Consider the following 24655-nt stretch of genomic DNA (forward strand, 5'->3'; position numbering starts at 1 on the left):
CTTATCCTTAAGGTAGGAAGCGTATCTCTGATTAGGCTACAGAGTGTAATCGTTATACAGAGGAGCAGCTTCAGGATCATATTATAGCAGGATATTATATATAATAAATAGACATGATGGTCTACTGGTGACGACTTAACAAAGTGTATGGAAACCTGCAGTCTAAGTGATAACTGTTGTAATGAATGTGGCTAGGCTATAAAATTAACTACTGGTGCTATCTTTTGAGACACCAATAGAACAGCCACAAGTGGGAGATACAAATGAATCCCCCTGAAATTTAGCCAGCATAGTACTTAGACTGTGGGAATTCTGTGTTATAAATAGACACAGCGGATAGCTGACACTTATATTTATCTTTATGGTGGAAATACATCTTTGATACATAAATACTCTTGTCAGGTCACTGAGTGTAACCAATAGACAGAGAAGCAGCCCTAGGATTGTATCACTATAATCACGATTCACTGTAATGCTATAAGACAGCAACCTAATAATTATACGATAAAGCCATACATGAGCCATAATTGCGGGATTTTGAGCAATAACTACTGAGTATCACTGTATGTAGAGTTGACATAACTTGGTTCCTTTCACACATGCATAAATATGAACATGGAATAAAGCCTTAAACCTTAATGAGTAAGGACTGCTGATCACAGTATTATACCCCTCCTTTTAAATTGTAATTAATAAAGATACCTGAATGAATGAGGGTTTACATGAGCAGTTATTTACGTGTGGTCAGGCTCTGACTATAGTTGCACACAGTCAAGCATTATAAATTATATGGACACAATAAAGACACATAGTAGGATCTGTTATTTTTTTATTATTGTTGTGTAATGTTTGTAATTTTGTCTCATGATTTTTCACATTGTCAGGTATTTTATCCATATGGAATTAAAAGTTAAATTTTAAATACTCATTCTTCTTCTTATAGTGCGCCAACAAAGAGACAATCCTTTTCTTTCCATTGTTTCTCTTCTAGCCCATTGTCTATGGCGGCACCCCCACATATCATTGTCAATTGATTTATAATAATAAAATTGGGGAATCATATTAGATTATCATTAGCATTACTAATTGAATTAGAGTCCAGTGCGGAGGATTGTGTTCCCTTCTCCCCTTTTCCTTGAATCCATGTCTCTCCTAAGGGCCTGGTTGGGGTTTTGTCCCCTTATAGGTTAATCCCTGTGTGTGTGGGGTGTCGGTACGTGTGTGTCAACATGTCTGAGGCGGAAGGCTTCTCCAAGGAGGCGGTGGAGCAAATGAGTGGTGTGTCCCCGTCGGTTGTGCCGACTCCGGATTGGATGGACATGTGGCATATGTTGAATGCAAGTGTGGCATCTTTACATAAAAGGCTTGATAAGGCTGAATTAGGGGGGACATCAGGGGGTCAATCCTCGGATTGGACCGACTCACAGGGCCCGTCAGGGTCTCAGAAGCGTTCCTTAACACAAGACACTACTACCGACACGGATTCTGACTCCAGTGTCGACTACGACGAAGTAAAATTGCACCCTAGGGTGACTAAAACCATTCAGTGTATGATTGTGGCAATAAGGGATGTGTTACATATTGAGGATGAACCCTTGGTCCCCGACACAAGGGTACACATGTTTAAGGAAAAGAAACAGATTATTAATTTTCCCACATCTCATGAATTAAATGATTTCTTTGGAAAAGCTTGGGAGACTCCGGAAAAGAGACCGCAGATCCCCAAAAGAATTTATATGGCGTACCCCTTCCCTAAGCAGGACAGGGAGATTTGGGAATCATCCCCCACTGTGGACAAGGCCCTGACGCGCTTGTCCAAGAAAGTGGCGCTACCGTCTCCTGACACAGCGGCCCTTAAGGACCCTGCAGATCGCAGGCAAGAAACTACCTTAAAGTGTATTTATTCTCATACGGGGGCTGTGCTAAGACCGACAATTGCGTCGGGATGGGTGTGTAGCGCAATTGCAGCTTGGACAGATGAGCTGACAGATCAATTTGACAATATGGATAAGGATACTATATTCTTAACTCTAGCCCATATAAAAGACGCAGTCTTATTTATGAGGGATGCTCAAAGGGACATTGGATTGCTGGCTTCTAGGGCCAAGGCCATGTCTATCTCAGCGAGAAGATCTTTATGGACTCGCCAATGGACGGGTGATGCGGATTCCAAAAAACATATGGAAGTACTACCCTATAAGGGTGATGTATTGTTTGGGGATGGGCTGACAGACCTGGTTTCCACAGCTACAGCAGGTAAATCAAATTTTTTACCATATATTCCCCAACAGCAAAAGAAAGTAACACCCTATCAGATGCAGTCCTTTCGGTCGCACAAGTCCAAAAGAGGTCGGGGATCCTATTTCCTCGTCAGAGGTAAGGGCAGAGGCAAAAGAGCACCTGCTTCGGCAGGTGCCCAGGAACAAAAGTCCTCCCCGGCTGCTCCAAAACCCACAGCATGACGCTGGGGCTCCCCTGAGGGAGTGCGCACCGGTGGGGGCACGTCTTCGACCTTTCAGTCAGGCCTTGGTCAGATCAGACCTGAATCCCTGGGTGTTGGAAATAGTTTCCCAGGGGTACAAACTGGAATTCGAAGAGGTGCCCCCGCGCCGATTTTTCAAATCGGCCCTACCAGCTTCCACATCGGAAAGGGATGTAGTGTTAGCTGCAATTCAAACGCTGTGTATACAGCAAGTGATAATCAAGGTTCCCCTGCACCAGCAGGGAAGAGGTTACTACTCAACCCTATTTGTGGTTCCGAAACCGGACGGTTTGGTCAGACCTATTTTGAATCTGAAATCCCTAAACCTGTACATAAAAAGATTCAAATTCAAAATGGAATCACTCAGAGCGATAATAGCCAACATGGAGGAGGGGGAGTGTATGGTGTCTCTGGACATAAAGGATGCATACCTTCATGTCCCCATATATGCCCCCCATCAGGAATACCTGAGATTCGCTGTACAGGATTGTCATTACCAATTTCAGACGTTGCCGTTTGGACTTTCCACGGCCCGAGGATTTTCACCAAGATAGTGGCGGAAATTATGGTTGTCCTGCGCAAGCATGGAGTCACAATTATCCCATACTTGGATGATCTCCTGATAAAAGCGAGATCAAGGGACAAATTGCTGAGAAGTGTGGCACTCTCTCTGAGAGTGCTCCAGCAACATGGTTGGATTCTAAATCTACCGCAGTCACAGTTGATTCCGACAACTCGACTACAGTTCCTAGGTATGATACTGGATACGGAACAAATGAAGGTCTTCCTCCCAATAGAGAAAGCCCAGGACATCCAGAACATGGTCAGAGACCTGCTAAAACTGAAAGGGTGTCAGTTCAGCAATGCACTCGAGTTCTGGGAAAAATGGTGGCGGCCTACGAAGCCATTACCTTCGGAAGGTTCCATGCAAGGACTTTTCAATGGGACCTTCTGGACAAGTGGTCCGGGTCCCATCTGCACTTACATCGGAAAATAACTCTGTCCCCAGGGGCCAGAGTGTCTCTCCTGTGGTGATTGCAAAGTTCTCACCTGCTGGAGGGTCGCCGGTTCGGGATTCAGGACTGAATCCTGGTTACCACGGACGCGAGCCTCCGAGGATGGGGAGCGGTCACACAGGGGGAAAAAAAACTTTCTGGGACTTTGGTCAGACCAGGAGTCCTGTCTACACATCAATGTGTTGGAACTCAGGGCCATTTACAACAGCCTTCGACAAGCGGAGAGTCTTCTTCGAAACCTACCGGTTCTGATTCAATCAGACAATGTCACAGCAGTGGCTCATGTGAACCGCCAAGGCGGGACAAGAAGCAGAGTCACGATGGCGGAAACCACCAGGATTCTTCGCTGGGCGGAAAATCATGTAAGCGCTCTGTCGGCTGTCTTCATTCCGGGAGTGGACAACTGGGAAGCAGACTTCCTCAGCAGACACGATCCCCATCCAGGAGAGTGGGGACTTCATCAAGAAGTCTTTGCAAACATAACACATCTTTGGGGAACTCCTCAAATAGACATGATGGCGTCACGCCTCACCAAAAAGCTTCGGAGGTATTGTGCCAGGTCTCGGGACCCTCAGGCAGTGGCAGTAGATGCTCTGATAACACCGTTTGTGTTCAAATCGGTCTACGTGTTTCCTCCTCTTCCTCTCATCACAAAAGTGTTGAGGATCATAAGGCAAAGAAGAGTACAGACGATACTCGTTGTCCCAGACTGGCCTCGAAGGGCCTGGTACTCAGATCTACAAGAGATGCTCACAGGAGATCCCTGGCCTCTTCCTCAGAGGGAAGACCTGTTGCAACAGGGGCCCTGTGTATTTCAGGACTTACCGCGGTTACGTTTGACGGCATGGCGGTTGAACGCCGAATCCTAGCGAAAAAGGGGATTCCGGAAGAGGTCATCCCTACTTTAATAAAGGCTAGGAAGGAGGTGACGGTTAAGCATTATCACCGTATCTGGCGAAAGTATGTGTCTTGGTGTGAGACCAAGAATGCACCTACGGAAGATTTTCATCTGGGTCGTTTTCTCCACTTCCTACAGACAGGAGTGGATATGGGCCTGAAATTAGGCTCTGTTAAGGTTCAGATTTCGGCCCTCTCGATTTTCTTTCAGAAGGAATTGGCTTCTCTTCCAGAAGTCCAGACGTTTGTAAAGGGAGTGCTACACATCCAGCCTCCTTTTTTGCCTCCAGTGGCACCGTGGGACCTCAACGTGGTGTTGCAGTTCCTAAAATCACACTGGTTTGAACCGCTTAACAAGGTTGAGTTGAAATTTCTTACTTGGAAGGTGGTCATGTTGTTGGCCTTGGCATCGGCAAGGCGAGCATCAGAATTGGCGGCTTTGTCACACAAAAGCCCTTACTTGATTTTTCATGTGGATCGAGCTGAATTGAGGACACGTCCGCAATTTTTGCCTAAGGTGGTTTCTTCATTCCATGTGAATCAACCTATTGTGCTGCCTGTGGCTACAAGTGACCTGGAGGATTCCAGATCCCTGGACGTAGTCAGGACCTTAAAGATTTATGTAGCCAGGACGGCTAGAATTACGAAAACAGAGGCTCTGTTTGTCCTGTATGCGGCCAATAAGATTGGCGCACCTGCTTCGAAGCAGACTATTGCTCGCTGGATCTGTAATATGATTCAGCAGGCTCACTCTACGGCTGGATTGCCGGTACCAAATTCGGTTAAGGCCCATTCCACTAGGAAGGTGGGCTCTTCTTGGGCGGCTGCCCGAGGCCTCTCGGCATTACAACTTTGCCGAGCGGCGACTTGGTCGGGGTCAAACACTTTTGCTAAATTCTACAAGTTTGATACCCTGGCTGATGAGGACCTAGCGTTTGCTCAGTCGGTGTTGCAGAGTCATACGCACTCTCCTGCCCGATTGGATGCTTTGGTATAAACCCCATGGTCCTTACGGAGTCCCCAGCATCCTCTAGGACGTAAGAGAAAATAAGATTTTAAACCTACCGGTAAATCTATTTCTCCTAGTCCGTAGAGGATGCTGGGCGCCCGTCCCAGTGCGGAAACTCTGCAAGACTTGTATCTAGTTGTTGCTTACATAAGGGTTATTTCAGTTGAAATCGGTCTTGGACCGTTACTGTTGTTGTTCATATGGTTAACTGGTTATGTATGATCCAGGTTACATGGTATGATTGGTGTGGGCTGGTATGAATCTTGCCCTTGGATTTCTAAATCCTGCCTTGTATTGTCCATCTCCTCTGGGCACAGTTCTCTAACTGAGGTCTGGAGGAGGGGCATAGAGGTAGGAGCCAGTGCACACCCATAGTCAAAGTTCTTTTTAGGTGCACTATCTCCTGCGGAGCCCGTCTATACCCCCATGGTCCTTACGGAGTCCCCAGCATCCTCTACGGACTAGGAGAAACAGATTTACCGGTAGGTTTAAAATCTTATTTTATATATATATATATATATATATATATATACTAGGTGCTTCATCGCACCCTACGGGCGCTCTTCACACCGTCGCAAGGGGCTACGCCCCCTTAACCCTTGCATGCCTTTCTGGGGTTTAATATTTGTATTATATGGAGTATTACCTGCATTCCTTTGTTAGTGGTTAAATATTGCACAATGAAAGGGCGTGCGATGGTGAAGGAGGCGCAGCCCCTTGCGACGGCGTGAACAGCACCTGCAGGGCACGATGTACAGAATGTAGCGGGTGCGGGGGGGACTGCGGATGGTGTCTGTAGATGCTGCGGGTGGAGGGGAGGCAGAAGTGGGGGTGGGGCCCGGATGGGGAAGGGTCGGGAGGTGCTGCGCGTGAGGGAGGGGCAGAGGAGTGGGGGATGCAGATGGGGGAGGGGTCCGGAGGCACTGCAGGTGGGGGAGGGGCAGGGGTGCCACGGGTGGGAGAGGGGCAGGTGTGGGGATGTTGTGGATGGGTGAAGGGTTCCGGAGGTGCTGTGGGATGGGTGTGCCGGGGGTTGGGTAGGGGACCGCAGGCACCATGGGTAGGGTAGGGGCAGGTACGGGTGTTGCGGCGGATGGGAAAGGAGGTCCGGAGGTGCTGCAGGTGGTGGAGGGGCAGGTGCGGGGGTGCCATTGGTGGGGGAGGGGTGGGTGAGGTGGGGACCGCTGATGGAGGAGGGTGTCTGCAGATGCTGCGGGTGGAGGGGGGCAGGTGTGGGGGGAGACGTATAAGCGGGGTGAATGGTGGAAGGGGCCTGGAGGTGCTGTGGGTGGTGAAGGGGTGGAGGAGTGGGAGCCACGGGTGGTGTAGGGGGTCTGGAGGCACAGCATGTAGGGGAGGGGTGGAGTGCCGCATGTGGTGGAGGGGAAGGTGCGGAGGTGTAGTGCATTGGGGAGAGGTCTGGAGGCGCTGCGGGTACTGTACATGCCATAAAAGGTAGTTGGTGGGTATGCAGTAACAGGGCCAGGACAGGGGTGACAGGGTCAGTACAGGGTTGACGGGGCCAGGACAGGGGTGACGGTGCCAGGACAGGGGTGACGGGGCCAGGACAGGGGTGACGGGGCCAGGACAGGGGTGACAGGGCCAGGACAGAAATGATAGGGACAGGATAGGGGTGACAGGGCCAGGGTAGGGGCGGCAGGACCCGGACAGGGGTGACGGGGCCAGTATAGGGTTGACAGGGCAAGCACAGGGGTGACAGGGCCAGGATAGGGGTAACAGGGCCAGCATAAGGGTGACAGGGCCAGGATAAGGGTGAAAGGGCCAGGATAAGGGTGAAAGGGCCAGAATAAGGGTGGCAGGGCAAGGCCAGGGGTGACAGGGACATGACAGAACACAGGGCACGGGAGAGATTGGTATTAGGGACAAAACAGTGGTGACAGACAGATGTGTCTTACCGGAGTCACTGCTGCTGGCTGCTGCTGTTCCATTCCAACCTGTTGGGATCTGCTGCTGCTGGAGACTTGGCATGGCTGACTCTCTCAGGTTGGAGTCCTGCTTTCTCTGCCAGTCCGCATCCCTCCCCCCCTCCTCAGTCACACACCGCAGACCTCGCGCAGCTGCCGGGCACTGTGGTAAGGTGAGACTGGAAATGACTGGTTAGCCCCCAGGAGATGCTGCGGCTGGAGGGAGGAGGGGGTCATAGCATGCACGTGGCGCGGACCTCACGGCTTCCGGGCACTGTGGTAAGGGGAGACTGGGAGTGACTGGTTAGCTCCCAGGAGACGCTGCGGCTGGAGGGAGGAGTGGGTCAGAGCCTGCAAGCAGCTCGAATTTCTGCAGCGCTACCCGCCAGCTAAAGTGTGTGAATGAGCTGGGCGCACTCCACTGCGGGTGGCAGCGCTGCAGCTAGCGGTGGGGTTGCCGGGGCTGGAGATAACAGAGGCAGTATGGAACCTGCACAGCGGCAGGTGCCCCACTAAACTGCAGCTAAGAAGCGTGGAGTGTGTCAGAAAGTGACGCTCCTCCGCACCAGAGAGACCCTGCTGAGTATGCCGATGTGGGGGGTCAAGCACACAGTGAGCCGGTGCCCGTCTGTCTGTATGACATACCCCTCACACACCCCCATACCTCCCAAATGTCCCGATTTTCGCGGGACAGTCCCATTTTTTGGGGTCTGTCCCGCTGTCCCACCCGCGGGTCGCAGTGTCCGGCGGTGGGGGGGGGGGGAGTTGGAAAGCTCCTGTACTCGCTGTTCTGCTTAGCAGAGCAGCGGTGAATAGTGGAGACAGAGGGAGAGGGGGCATCAGGGGGTACGGATTACGGGGGGGGGTTCCAGCAGCAGAGCCGGATTAAGGGGGGGGTGGCCAGGGAATACGTACCGTTGGCCCCACAGTTTTAGGGGGCCCCCCGGCTGGAGTAGCTCTGTCTCAGCTCAGAAGCTCCCCCCGTCCTGCCAGCAACAGCGGCAGCATTGTGCTACAGTCAGCACACGCTGCTGCATATTGGCAGGTCTGTGGTGTTGCAGGGAGGCAGCAGTCTCCCTGCTTTCTTCTCCCTGTGCGGGTGTGTAGGGGGAGCGACCACCTCCTCTGGATTTAGCCCTAGCTGAGGGGCCAAAATCCCATAAAAAAAATAAAAATAAAAATCGGAATTTGCATAAGGGGGCGTGGCCGCGCGGGCCGCGATTAGGCCACGCCCCTGACCCACAGCAGGCACAGCAATGAGATAGGGCTCCCCTGTCTCAAGTGCCCTGTGCCCCCCGGACTCATAATCAGCCCTGGGGGCATGCCAGCAGCTCACAGAGCGCTGGGCAAGCCCCCTCACTGACGAAAACGGGGGCCCTCCCGTGAAGCCACGCCCCCTTTTCGCCGAGTGTGTTTCCCTCCTTCTGCCTGGAGAAAGCTCCTGCAGAAAGCTGGGAGGTATGCACCCCTGCCTGTGACATGCCCAATGCCCATGCTATCTGCTTCTGCTCCTAGTCTCCTGTAGATTTGGCCAGATCTCTGTGACTCATTTGAATAACTCCGCCCACTGTTGTGACTCCGCCCAGCGTTAGCAAATGAATCACAAGATCACAGAATAGGGCTATTATATAGGAGATATATATATATATATATATATAGCTCCCGAATATGAACGGCACTGGAGTCAGATTTTTTGCAAAATTGTTGTATTAAATGGCAACAGCCGTTTCCGGGCGATAGCCCCTTCCTCAGGCCAAAATACAAATACACACAAACAAACATAGACAAACTTACCCCTCTAAATACCCCAGGAGCGTGTCTGCTGCCGCGTCTCCTCCGCGCTACTCCTGCTTCCGGGTCCTGAGCCGCCGCGTCACTTCCGCCTCCTACGTCACCGTTGCCATGACCACCCGGCGGACGCAAGGTGATCGTTGTCAAGACCACCCCGCACACGCCAGTCAGAATGGCCCGGCCGCTGTAAAACGTGAGCTCACAGGCTACTCACCCCATCACCAGGTGCCGGGTTGTCACGCATCAAGAGACCGCTCCCTACACATAAAAAAATTAAATTAAATGAACAAATAAATGAATAGAGCTAATACAGTACAAAAACATACAACATGCAACATAAGACATATAAAAGAGAGACAACAGTATCCTACATCCCATAGAGCAATATAGCATATAACTACTCTACATAGAAATGGCGTTCCCTACAGAAGAAACCTTGTTTTTAAGGGTCATTGTTTTTAAGGATATTATTCCCAAGAAAACAATAACCCCACAATAGATATAGTATAATTATATGGAACTACAACTATGGAAGAAATTCCAGGATATATACAAATTATAATGACCATCTCTGATAGTGGATGTGACACACCCACAACTCAAAAAACATTCCAGTTGACCTTTTCATTAAGGCCCCGAGGCCAGAATGTGTCCAGTCTCAAAATCCACCGAGTTTCTTTCTCCAATAAAACTTTAGCCCTGTCTCCACCCCTCAGTGTCGGCGGAACATGCTCTATCCCAAAGTATTTTAGTGAGTTAATGGTGTGATTGGCAGATAGAAAATGTCGGGCCACCGGTTGATCCACCGGTTTGCCCTCCAAGATCAATTTGATAGAGGAACGATGGGCCGCCATCCTTTCGCTAAATTTCCGTGTGGTTTGCCCAATATAGAACAGCCCACACGGACAAGTTATTGCATAGACAACAAAAGACGTGCTGCAAGTAATCACCTGTCTGATGGTATATGACACGTTACGGGTCGGATGTTTAAAATCCTTACAGGCAATCATATGTCTACACGTCGCGCATTTAGGACAACGGTAACACCCAGGCATTTTTTTGTGGATGATGACATTATCCAGCTCCTTCATCCCTGAAATATCTGTTTTTACAATGAGATCACGCAGGTTGGCACCTCTCCTGAAGGCTGTGACAGGACGCAACCCTCTAAAGGATGTCAAGTCTGGGTCTGATGATACTATGGGCCAAAGGGCTTGTGAAGCCCTACGGATAATGGGGCTGGATGTAGAAAAATCACAAGGCCATGGAAGGATGTTTTTATTTTCCTTCCGAGGCGGGTGTAGTAATTCATCCCTGGACATTTGCAGTACTCTGTTTTTTTGTTTCTGTAATGTAGACCAGTCATATCCCCTAACTAGAAATTTATGGATCATATTGTCTAGCAGCCCAGGGACTTTGTCGCTGTCACTCGTGATGCGTGCCACCCGCATCATTTGCGACAGGGGGAGTCCCCTTTTAAGGGGTTCTGGGTGATGACTGGATGCCATTAATAATGTGTTCCGGTCCGTGGGTTTTGAGAAGACTTCCGTGGAGATCACGCCATCGTGTACCATAATTTTGACATCCAAGAATGTCACTTCCCTCTCATCACACACATAGGTAAATTTGATGGGAGAAGGTAAAGCATTAATTTCTAGCATCAACTCCACGAAAGAATCCCTGCCTCCACCCCACAGCAGGAACACATCATCAATGTATCTTGTATACATTAAGATGTTATCAGCTACCCCCCGATCAAGGAAGAACATTCTATGCTCTTCTGAGAACATGAATACATTAGCGTACGAGGGTGCGACCGATGATCCCATCGCGCACCCCCGCAGCTGTAGATAGAACTCACTATCAAACAAAAAGTAATTCCTATACAAAGTGAGTTCTAACAGGGTCAAAAACAACTCATGGTTGAACGCAGTCGGAGATAGATGTTTCTCAAGAAAGTCCCGCATAGCTCTCATCCCATCCTGATGGGGGATAGATGTGTAGAGGCTGCAAACGTCAAGGCAGCACATAATGGTGCCTGGGGCCACGTTCCGTATTTCTTGCAACTTTAAAATAAACGAACTGGTGTCCTTTAGAAAAGTGCTCTGTGCCGGCAGTAGTGGCTGAAGAATGGAATCTAGAAGTTGAGACACTGGTTGGTACAATGAATCTCTTGCCGAGATTATGGGTCTCCCCGGGGGACTGGTTTGGTCTTTGTGCAACTTAGGTATCGTATAGAGTAATGGGCTCTTGGGGTGAGTAACACATAAAGCCTTGTGCACCTTGCTGGGTAGATATCCATCATCACGGGCTTTATCCAGAATTGAAAAGAGCTCCTTCTGAAATTGCCCCACAGGATTGTCCTGAAGTTTACGATACACACCTTCTTCCCCCAGTTGTGACAGAGCTTCTTGACGATAATACTCAATGTCCAAGATGACTATGGCCCCACCCTTGTCGGCGGGCCGGATGACTATGTCATTGTAAGATCGTAATTGAGTGAGTGCTTCTCTCTCCTCAGCCGTTAAATTCCTCTTTATTTTAGCAGGAGCTGCCACATACTTGTTAATGGACTCATCCATTAATCTGCCAAAAGTCTTAATCGACGGGTTCACTGATACTGGGTCAAAGTTGGACCTAGACTTTTTTTGCAAAAAAGGATCAAAGATGGAGACAGTATTAGGTTCATGAGATGTATTCTGAAAGAATTCTTTTAATCTGAGTTTCCTAGTGAACCTATGGAGATCCCTGGACCAGGCAAAAGGATCGTGAATATTGGTGGGCACAAAACTGAGTCCTTTGCTGAGGACATCAATTTCGTGTGATGTTAATACCCTTCTGGACAAATTAAAGACTAATTGTAGGTCTTGCCTTGGGCCGCCCTTCTGACCCCTTTTGTTCTGGCCACGCCGGCGGGTGGCAGTGCATCGACTTGAGACTGGCCATGTTGTGAGCCCCGACCTAAAGGGGTACCTCCAGACATCTCATCTGTATCAGAGACCATGAAGTCACTGTCACTGCTTGACTTCGTACTTTTGTTGCCCTGTTTCTGCCTTTGCCACGGGCGTCGTCTCTGTTGTTGTTTGGACCTCTCCTGGGTGTCCATACCGGCCAGCCAACGATACACCTTGTTATCCTCATAGTCTTGATCAACCGTGATTTTTTTATTCCGTTTAAATTTTAATAATTCACGACGATATTGGTCACACTGGGTTTTTAATTTACCCATCCAATCCTGTGATTCATCCTGTTGAAGAACCTTTAGGTTATCCTTTTCAAAGGCTGTGATCTTCTGTCTAACAACTTCCAATTCTCTGTTAGCTTCCTCGATCACTAGGATCATGAGATCAAAGGCACACCGGTTCAGTATACCTATCCACTTTCTTACAAAGTCGGGATTGTGTCGACCAATCGTGGGCACGTTACGCACGCGAAACCCACGTGGGATCTTATGTTCTTTGTAATATTCTGTCAATGAAATTCCATGTAGTTGAAAGTCTATTTCCCGACGCTTATACTTCATTAGTTGAAACAAACAATCTTCTGCTCTCATGGTGGTGTCTGTAACCGGTATAACCTCTTTAGATAAAATTCTGTCAATCTGCTCCTGTGTGAAGCAAAAAGTCTCACCCGGGGCCATAGAGCTCATAATATGGCACCCTGGGATATCTGGTTGTAGAGACATAGTGTTGGCTTTGCACCTATGGGATGTTAAAGGTTGTCTCCCAAATCTTGTAAACAGAGTATTTCAAGTTCTGAGGTTCAATAAAACTGCAGCAGACGGTGCCATACAACAGGTGTTACAAGAACACTACTATATCCTTGCAGCAACAGTCGGCACTCACAAGCTCTCATCCACAGCGTTCTCCGTGCCAGTTCTAAAAGTGACATGCAGCTCCCGAATATGAACGGCACTGGAGTCAGATTTTTTGCAAAATTGTTGTATTAAATGGCAACAGCCGTTTCCGGGCGATAGCCCCTTCCTCAGGCCAAAATACAAATACACACAAACAAACATAGACAAACTTACCCCTCTAAATACCCCAGGAGCGTGTCTGCTGCCGCGTCTCCTCCGCGCTACTCCTGCTTCCGGGTCCTGAGCCGCCGCGTCACTTCCGCCTCCTACGTCACCGTTGCCATGACCACCCGGCGGACGCAAGGTGATCGTTGTCATGACCACCCCGCACACGCCAGTCAGAATGGCCCGGCCGCTGTAAAACGTGAGCTCACAGGCTACTCACCCCATCACCAGGTGCCGGGTTGTCACGCATCAAGAGACCGCTCCCTACACATAAAAAAATTAAATTAAATGAACAAATAAATGAATAGAGCTAATACAGTACAAAAACATACAACATGCAACATAAGACATATAAAAGAGAGACAACAGTATCCTACATCCCATAGAGCAATATAGCATATAACTACTCTACATGTAGAGTAGTTATATGCTATATTGCTCTATGGGATGTAGGATACTGTTGTCTCTCTTTTATATGTCTTATGTTGCATGTTGTATGTTTTTGTACTGTATTAGGTCTATTCATTTATTTGTTAATTTAATTTAATTTTTTTATGTGTAGGGAGCGGTCTCTTGATGCGTGACAACCCGGCACCTGGTGATGGGGTGAGTAGCCTGTGAGCTCACGTTTTACAGCGGCCGGGCCATTCTGACTGGCGTGTGCGGGGTGGTCATGACAACGATCACCTTGCGTCCGCCGGGTGGTCATGGCAACGGTGACGTAGGAGGCGGAAGTGACGCGGCGGCTCAGGACCCGGAAGCAGGAGTAGCGCGGAGGAGACGCGGCAGCAGACACGCTCCTGGGGTATTTAGAGGGGTAAGTTTGTCTATGTTTGTTTGTGTGTATTTGTATTTTGGCCTGAGGAAGGGGCTATCGCCCGGAAACGGCTGTTGCCATTTAATACAACAATTTTGCAAAATATCTGACTCCAGTGCCGTTCATATTCGGGAGCTGCATGTCACTTTTAGAACTGGCACGGAGAACGCTGTGGATGAGAGCTTGTGAGTGCCGACTGTTGCTGCAAGGATATAGTAGTGTTCTTGTAACACCTGTTGTATGGCACCGTCTGCTGCAGTTTTATTGAACCTCAGAACTTGAAATACTCTGTTTACAAGATTTGGGAGACAACCTTTAACATCCCATAGGTGCAAAGCCAACACTATGTCTCTACAACCAGATATCCCAGGGTGCCATATTATGAGCTCTATGGCCCCGGGTGAGACTTTTTGCTTCACACAGGAGCAGATTGACAGAATTTTATCTAAAGAGGTTATACCGGTTACAGACACCACCATGAGAGCAGAAGATTGTTTGTTTCAACTAATGAAGTATAAGCGTCGGGAAATAGACTTTCAACTACATGGAATTTCATTGACAGAATATTACAAAGAACATAAGATCCCACGTGGGTTTCGCGTGCGTAACGTGCCCACGATTGGTCGACACAATCCCGACTTTGTAAGAAAGTGGATAGGTATACTGAACCGGTGTGCCTTTGATCTCATGATCCTAGTGATCGAGGAAGCTAACAGAGAATTGGAAGTTGTTAGACAGAAGATCACAGCCTTTGAAAAGGATAACCTAAAGGTTCTTCAACAGGATGAATCACAGGATTGGATGGGTAAATTAAAAACCCAGTGTGACCAATATCGTCGTGAATTATTAAAATTTAAACGGAATAAAAAAATCACGGTTGATCAAGACTATGAGGATAACAAGGTGTATCGTTGGCTGGCCGGTATGGACACCCAGGAGAGGTCCAAACAACAACAGAGACGACGCCCGTGGCAAAGGCAGAAACAGGGCAACAAAAGTACGAAGTCAAGCAGTGACAGTGACTTCATGGTCTCTGATACAGATGAGATGTCTGGAGGTACCCCTTTAGGTCGGGGCTCACAACATGGCCAGTCTCAAGTCGATGCACTGCCACCCGCCGGGGTGGCCAGAACAAAAGGGGTCAGAAGGGCGGCCCAAGGCAAGACCTACAATTAGTCTTTAATTTGTCCAGAAGGGTATTAACATCACACGAAATTGATGTCCTCAGCAAAGGACTCAGTTTTGCGCCCACCAATATTCACGATCCTTTTGCCTGGTCCAGGGATCTCCATAGGTTCACTAGGAAACTCAGATTAAAAGAATTCTTTCAGAATACATCTCATGAACCTAATACTGTCTCCATCTTTGATCCTTTTTTGCAAAAAAAGTCTAGGTCCAACTTTGACCCAGTATCAGTGAACCCGTCGATTAAGACTTTTGGCAGATTAATGGATGAGTCCATTAACAAGTATGTGGCAGCTCCTGCTAAAATAAAGAGGAATTTAACGGCTGAGGAGAGAGAAGCACTCACTCAATTACGATCTTACAATGACATAGTCATCCGGCCCGCCGACAAGGGTGGGGCCATAGTCATCTTGGACATTGAGTATTATCGTCAAGAAGCTCTGTCACAACTGGGGGAAGAAGGTGTGTATCGTAAACTTCAGGACAATCCTGTGGGGCAATTTCAGAAGGAGCTCTTTTCAATTCTGGATAAAGCCCGTGATGATGGATATCTACCCAGCAAGGTGCACAAGGCTTTATGTGTTACTCACCCCAAGAGCCCATTACTCTATACGATACCTAAGTTGCACAAAGACCAAACCAGTCCCCCGGGGAGACCCATAATCTCGGCAAGAGATTCATTGTACCAACCAGTGTCTCAACTTCTAGATTCCATTCTTCAGCCACTACTGCCGGCACAGAGCACTTTTCTAAAGGACACCAGTTCGTTTATTTTAAAGTTGCAAGAAATACGGAACGTGGCCCCAGGCACCATTATGTGCTGCCTTGACGTTTGCAGCCTCTACACATCTATCCCCCATCAGGATGGGATGAGAGCTATGCGGGACTTTCTTGAGAAACATCTATCTCCGACTGCGTTCAACCATGAGTTGTTTTTGACCCTGTTAGAACTCACTTTGTATAGGAATTACTTTTTGTTTGATAGTGAGTTCTATCTACAGCTGCGGGGGTGCGCGATGGGATCATCGGTCGCACCCTCGTACGCTAATGTATTCATGTTCTCAGAAGAGCATAGAATGTTCTTCCTTGATCGGGGGGTAGCTGATAACATCTTAATGTATACAAGATACATTGATGATGTGTTCCTGCTGTGGGGTGGAGGCAGGGATTCTTTCGTGGAGTTGATGCTAGAAATTAATGCTTTACCTTCTCCCATCAAATTTACCTATGTGTGTGATGAGAGGGAAGTGACATTCTTGGATGTCAAAATTATGGTACACGATGGCGTGATCTCCACGGAAGTCTTCTCAAAACCCACGGACCGGAACACATTATTAATGGCATCCAGTCATCACCCAGAACCCCTTAAAAGGGGACTCCCCCTGTCGCAAATGATGCGGGTGGCACGCATCACGAGTGACAGCGACAAAGTCCCTGGGCTGCTAGACAATATGATCCATAAATTTCTAGTTAGGGGATATGACTGGTCTACATTACAGAAACAAAAAAACAGAGTACTGCAAATGTCCAGGGATGAATTACTACACCCGCCTCGGAAGGAAAATAAAAACATCCTTCCATGGCCTTGTGATTTTTCTACATCCAGCCCCATTATCCGTAGGGCTTCACAAGCCCTTTGGCCCATAGTATCATCAGACCCAGACTTGACATCCTTTAGAGGGTTGCGTCCTGTCACAGCCTTCAGGAGAGGTGCCAACCTGCGTGATCTCATTGTAAAAACAGATATTTCAGGGATGAAGGAGCTGGATAATGTCATCATCCACAAAAAAATGCCTGGGTGTTACCGTTGTCCTAAATGCGCGACGTGTAGACATATGATTGCCTGTAAGGATTTTAAACATCCGACCCGTAACGTGTCATATACCATCAGACAGGTGATTACTTGCAGCACGTCTTTTGTTGTCTATGCAATAACTTGTCCGTGTGGGCTGTTCTATATTGGGCAAACCACACGGAAATTTAGCGAAAGGATGGCGGCCCATCGTTCCTCTATCAAATTGATCTTGGAGGGCAAACCGGTGGATCAACCGGTGGCCCGACATTTTCTATCTGCCAATCACACCATTAACTCACTAAAATACTTTGGGATAGAGCATGTTCCGCCGACACTGAGGGGTGGAGACAGGGCTAAAGTTTTATTGGAGAAAGAAACTCGGTGGATTTTGAGACTGGACACATTCTGGCCTCGGGGCCTTAATGAAAAGGTCAACTGGAATGTTTTTTGAGTTGTGGGTGTGTCACATCCACTATCAGAGATGGTCATTATAATTTGTATATATCCTGGAATTTCTTCCATAGTTGTAGTTCCATATAATTATACTATATCTATTGTGGGGTTATTGTTTTCTTGGGAATAATATCCTTAAAAACAATGACCCTTAAAAACAAGGTTTCTTCTGTAGGGAACGCCATTTCTATGTAGAGTAGTTATATGCTATATTGCTCTATGGGATGTAGGATACTGTTGTCTCTCTTTTATATGTCTTATGTTGCATGTTGTATGTTTTTGTACTGTATTAGCTCTATTCATTTATTTGTTCATTTAATTTAATTTTTTTATGTGTAGGGAGCGGTCTCTTGATGCGTGACAACCCGGCACCTGGTGATGGGGTGAGTAGCCTGTGAGCTCACGTTTTACAGCGGCCGGGCCATTCTGACTGGCGTGTGCGGGGTGGTCATGACAACGATCACCTTGCGTCCGCCGGGTGGTCATGGCAACGGTGACGTAGGAGGCGGAAGTGACGCGGCGGCTCAGGACCCGGAAGCAGGAGTAGCGCGGAGGAGACGCGGCAGCAGACACGCTCCTGGGGTATTTAGAGGGGTAAGTTTGTCTATGTTTGTTTGTGTGTATTTGTATTTTGGCCTGAGGAAGGGGCTATCGCCCGGAAACGGCTGTTGCCATTTAATACAACAATTTTGCAAAAAATCTGACTCCAGTGCCGTTCATATTCGGGAGCTGCATGTCACTTTTAGAACTGGCACGGAGAACGCTGTGGATGAGAGCTTGTGAGTGCCGACTGTTGCTGCAAGGATATATATATATATATATATATTTATTTAGTGTGTGTGTGTGTGTGTGTGTGTGTGTGTGTGTGTGTGTGTGTGTGTGTATGTGTGTGTGTATATATATATGTGTGTGTGTGTGTGTGTGTGTGTGTGTGTGTGTAACATACAGTACGTGTGTGTATGCGTGTGTATATATATGTGTGTGTGTGTGTGTGTGTGTGTGTGTGTGCGTGCGTGTGTGTGTGTGTGTGTGTGTGTAACATACAGTACGTGTGTGTGTGTGTGTGTGTGTGTGTGTGTGTGTGTGTGTGTGTGTGTGTGTGTGTATATACAGGTTGAGTATCCCTTATCCAAAATGCTTGGGACCAGAAGTATTTTGGATATGGGATTTTTCCGTATTTTGGAATAATTGCATACCATAATGAGATATCATGGCGATGGGACCTAAGTCTAAGTACAGAATGCATTTATGTTTCATATACACCTTATACTCACAGCCTGAAGGTCATTTTAGCCAATATTTTTCATAACTTTGTGCATTAAACAAAGTGTGTGAACATTCACATAATTCATTTATGTTTCATATACACCTTATACACATTGCCTGAAGCTCATTTAATAATATATTTTTAATAACTCTGTGCATTAAACAAAGTTTGTGTATAGTGAGCCATCAGAAAACAAAGGTTTCACTATCTCACTCTCACTCAAAAAAGTCCGTATTTCGGAATATTCCGTATTTCGGAATATTTGGATATGGGATACTCAACCTGTATATATATAAGCGGCACTCCTCAATACTTAAAACATCCAGTTAAACAAACAAATAAGCGGTGTCCTCCAGTTCAGGCTGTACTGATGTGTACAGCGTAATACAATGTCCATATGCGGCGGCACTCAAAATAAATAGACCAGGCAGGTTTGAGTTAACAAACGTTTCAATGCTCAGACAGCAGCATTTTCGTCAGGGTGCAAGACTTATATGCAAAAGAATACTGGTAGGTTAATTGGATCCCAACAAAATTAACCCTAGTATGAATGTGTGTGCCTGTACATGTGGTAGGGAATATAGATTGTAAGCTCCACTGGGGCAGGGATTGATGTGAATGGCCAAATATTCTCTGTAAAGCGCTGTGGAATATGTGTGCGCTAGATAAATAACTGGTAATAAATAATAAAAGTCTTTGACCAAGGAAAATATTGTTAATCAAAGACAAAATGTAATGAAATAATGAAAATAGTTATTCATAATAATGTATCACATGATATCATAACTAATCATTATCAAAAGTATCTATAATTTTATAGTATAACGTATGAGTATTTTGGGGGACACAGGTATGACAAAGTAAGGGGGAATTCTTTACATAAATCAAATACACAGTATGTCATAAGTAGTGTATGCAATGTCTTATAATTTGACACTTTAATATTAATTGACATAGTCATCAACCTCCTTTTGATATATAGTATGATAATTCCATGGGGAAAAATTAATATAAGGCACATATTGTAATACCTGTAAAATCGCTGACACTAACTTAATAACCAAGTAATTATTTTTATTTTATTGTTAATTAGACACTTATCTCCTTAAGCCACTAAAATTCTTTCTTTCCCTGGTTTATAATTTCTTTATAGCATCTTTTGTGTGATGTGTTCCTTATTAGTTGCCAGTTAATAAATAATTAGGCAGTCCTATGCCTTCCACATATCCGTATATATCTTTGGAAGTGTAACTACATAAAACAAATAGCACCTGAATTGTGACAGGTTCTCTTTAAGATTTGTGAAGAAAATGATAATTTATATTGAATGGAAAACTTCACAGTAAAAGTAGAAAAGTCAGTAACTAGAAAGGCAATTAAGGTTAGGTTTACTGACTTCCAGGGAAAATGTAGATAATTGTTGTACATTAATTGGAGGAGGCAATCACTTTGTTTTAGTCTGATTGATTACCTGTTCATTGGGGATTCATTCACAGGGTCATAGTCTCATATATTATATTCTAACATTTAGTATTTAGTGTTATGCACTATTTTATTGGTATTAATATTTAACATTTCAGATAAAAGATCTACTGAATGAAATCATGTGACACGGGAAGTTAATGTGTGTATTCTAGTTGAACGTATAAAAGGGTTAAATATAGGCGCACATTTGCATTGGAGAACCTGTGACTTGCTTCCCTTTATTTACAGTTACCAGTAATTATAATTTAGAACTATTTATAAAGGGCTGCATGTAGAACAACTAAAAACATTGGCGCATAGGGCGGGATGTAATGAATTCCAAGTTTGGTGGCCTTGCGGGATACCGGCTGAACTCTAGAGATGAGCGCCTGAAATTTTTCGGGTTTTGTGTTTTGGTTTTGGGTTCGGTTCCGCGGCCGTGTTTTGGGTTCGACCGCGTTTTGGCAAAACCTCACCGAATTTTTTTTGTCGGATTCGGGTGTGTTTTGGATTCGGGTGTTTTTTTTTAAAAACACTAAAAAACAGCTTAAATCATAGAATTTGGGGGTCATTTTGATCCCATATTATTATTAACCTCAAAAACCATAATTTCCACTCATTTTCAGTCTATTCTGAATACCTCACACCTCACAATATTATTTTTAGTCCTAAAATTTGCACCAAGGTCGCTGGATGACTAAGCTAAGCGACACTAGTGGCCGACACAAACACCTGGCCCATCTAGGAGTGGCACTGCAGTGTCACGCAGGATGTCCCTTCCAAAAAACCCTCCCCAATCAGCACATGACGCAAAGAAAAAAAGAGGCGCAATGAGGTAGCTGACTGTGTGAGTAAGATTAGCGACCCTAGTGGCCGACACAAACACCGGGCCCATTTAGGAGTGGCACTGCAGTGTCACGCAGGATGTCCCTTCCAAAAAACCCTCCCCAATCAGCACATGACGCAAAGAAAAAAAGAGGCGCAATGAGGTAGCTGACTGTGTGAGTAAGATTAGCGACCCTAGTGGCCGACACAAACACCGGGCCCATTTAGGAGTGGCACTGCAGTGTCACGCAGGATGTCCCTTCCAAAAAACCCTCCCCAATCAGCACATGACGCAAAGAAAAAAAGAGGCGCAATGAGGTAGCTGACTGTGTGAGTAAGATTAGCGACCCTAGTGGCCGACACAAACACCGGGCCAATTTAGGAGTGGCACTGCAGTGTCACGCAGGATGTCCCTTCCAAAAAACCCTCCCCAATCAGCACATGACGCAAAGAAAAAAAGAGGCGCAATGAGGTAGCTGACTGTGTGAGTAAGATTAGCGACCCTAGTGGCCGACACAAACACCGGGCCCATTTAGGAGTGGCACTGCAGTGTCACGCAGGATGTCCCTTCCAAAAAACCCTCCCCAATCAGCACATGACGCAAAGAAAAAAAGAGGCGCAATGAGGTAGCTGACTGTGTGAGTAAGATTAGCGACCCTAGTGGCCGACACAAACACCGGGCCCATTTAGGAGTGGCACTGCAGTGTCACGCAGGATGTCCCTTCCAAAAAACCCTCCCCAATCAGCACATGACGCAAAGAAAAAAAGAGGCGCAATGAGGTAGCTGACTGTGTGAGTAAGATTAGCGACCCTAGTGGCCGACACAAACACCGGGCCCATTTAGGAGTGGCACTGCAGTGTCACGCAGGATGTCCCTTCCAAAAAACCCTCCCCAATCAGCACATGACGCAAAGAAAAAAAGAGGCGCAATGAGGTAGCTGACTGTGTGAGTAAGATTAGCGACCCTAGTGGCCGACACAAACACCGGGCCCATTTAGGAGTGGCACTGCAGTGTCACGCAGGATGTCCCTTCCAAAAAACCCTCCCCAATCAGCACATGACGCAAAGAAAAAAAGAGGCGCAATGAGGTAGCTGACTGTGTGAGTAAGATTAGCGACCCTAGTGGCCGACACAAACACCGGGCCCATTTAGGAGTGGCACTGCAGTGTCACGCAGGATGTCCCTTCCAAAAAACCCTCCCCAATCAGCACATGACGCAAAGAAAAAAAGAGGCGCAATGAGGTAGCTGACTGTGTGAGTAAGATTAGCGACCCTAGTGGCCGACACAAACACCGGGCCCATTTAGGAGTGGCACTGCAGTGTCACGCAGGATGTCCCTTCCAAAAAACCCTCCCCAATCAGCACATGACGCAAAGAAAAAAAGAGGCGCAATGAGGTAGCTGACTGTGTGAGTAAGATTAGCGACCCTAGTGGCCGACACAAACACCGGGCCCATTTAGGAGTGGCACTGCAGTGTCACGCAGGATGTCCCTTCCAAAAAACCCTCCCCAAACAGCACATGACGCAAAGAAAAATAAAAGAAAAAAGAGGTGCAAGATGGAATTGTCCTTGGGCCCTCCCACCCACCCTTATGTTGTATAAACAAAACAGGACATGCACACTTTAACCAACCCATCATTTCAGTGACAGGGTCTGCCACACGACTGTGACTGATATGACGGGTTGGTTTGGACCCCCCCCAAAAAAGAAGCAATTAATCTCTCCTTGCACAAACTGGCTCTACAGAGGCAAGATGTCCACCTCATCATCACCCTCCGATATATCACCGTGTACATCCCCCTCCTCACAGATTATCAATTCGTCCCCACTGGAATCCACCATCTCAGCTCCCTGTGTACTTTGTGGAGGCAATTGCTGCTGGTCAATGTCTCCGCGGAGGAATTGATTATAATTCATTTTAATGAACATCATCTTCTCCACATTTTCTGGATGTAACCTCGTACGCCGATTGCTGACAAGGTGAGCGGCGGCACTAAACACTCTTTCGGAGTACACACTTGTGGGAGGGCAACTTAGGTAGAATAAAGCCAGTTTGTGCAATGGCCTCCAAATTGCCTCTTTTTCCTGCCAGTATAAGTATGGACTGTGTGACGTGCCTACTTGGATGCGGTCACTCATATAATCCTCCACCATTCTTTCAATGGTGAGAGAATCATATGCAGTGACAGTAGACGACATGTCCGTAATCGTTGTCAGGTCCTTCAGTCCGGACCAGATGTCAGCATCAGCAGTCGCTCCAGACTGCCCTGCATCACCGCCAGCGGGTGGGCTCGGAATTCTGAGCCTTTTCCTCGCACCCCCGGTTGCGGGAGAATGTGAAGGAGGAGATGTTGACAGGTCGCGTTCCGCTTGACTTGACAATTTTCTCACCAGCAGGTCTTTCAACCCCAGCAGACTTGTGTCTGCCGGAAAGAGAGATCCAAGGTAGGCTTTAAATCTAGGATCGAGCACGGTGGCCAAAATGTAGTGCTCTGATTTCAACAGATTGACCACCCGTGAATCCTTGTTAAGCGAATTAAGGGCTCCATCCACAAGTCCCACATGCCTAGCGGAATCGCTCCGTGTTAGCTCCTCCTTCAATGTCTCCAGCTTCTTCTGCAAAAGCCTGATGAGGGGAATGACCTGACTCAGGCTGGCAGTGTCTGAACTGACTTCACGTGTGGCAAGTTCAAAGGGCATCAGAACCTTGCACAACGTTGAAATCATTCTCCACTGCGCTTGAGACAGGTGCATTCCACCTCCTATATCGTGCTCAATTGTATAGGCTTGAATGGCCTTTTGCTGCTCCTCCAACCTCTGAAGCATATAGAGGGTTGAATTCCACCTCGTTACCACTTCTTGCTTCAGATGATGGCAGGGCAGGTTCAGTAGTTTTTGGTGGTGCTCCAGTCTTCTGTACGTGGTGCCTGTACGCCGAAAGTGTCCCGCAATTTTTCTGGCCACCGACAGCATCTCTTGCACGCCCCTGTCGTTTTTTAAATAATTCTGCACCACCAAATTCAAGGTATGTGCAAAACATGGGACGTGCTGGAATTTGCCCATATTTAATGCACACACAATATTGCTGGCGTTGTCCGATGCCACAAATCCACAGGAGAGTCCAATTGGGGTAAGCCATTCTGCGATGATCTTCCTCAGTTGCCGTAAGAGGTTTTCAGCTGTGTGCGTATTCTGGAAACCGGTGATACAAAGCGTAGCCTGCCTAGGAAAGAGTTGGCGTTTGCGAGATGCTGCTACTGGTGCCGCCGCTGCTGTTCTTGCGGCGGGAGTCCATACATCTACCCAGTGGGCTGTCACAGTCATATAGTCCTGACCCTGCCCTGCTCCACTTGTCCACATGTCCGTGGTTAAGTGGACATTGGGTACAACTGCATTTTTTAGGACACTGGTGAGTCTTTTTCTGACGTCCGTGTACATTCTCGGTATCGCCTGCCTAGAGAAGTGGAACCTAGATGGTATTTGGTAACGGGGGCACACTGCCTCAATAAATTGTCTAGTTCCCTGTGAACTAACGGCGGATACCGGACGCACGTCTAACACCAACATAGTTGTCAAGGCCTCAGTTATCCGCTTTGCAGCAGGATGACTGCTGTGATATTTCATCTTCCTCGCAAAGGACTGTTGAACAGTCAATTGCTTACTGGAAGTAGTACAAGTGGGCTTACGACTTCCCCTCTGGGATGACCA

Source organism: Pseudophryne corroboree, chromosome 4, assembly GCF_028390025.1.
Source record: "Pseudophryne corroboree isolate aPseCor3 chromosome 4, aPseCor3.hap2, whole genome shotgun sequence".
In the NCBI taxonomy this organism is placed as follows: Eukaryota; Metazoa; Chordata; class Amphibia; order Anura; family Myobatrachidae; genus Pseudophryne; species Pseudophryne corroboree.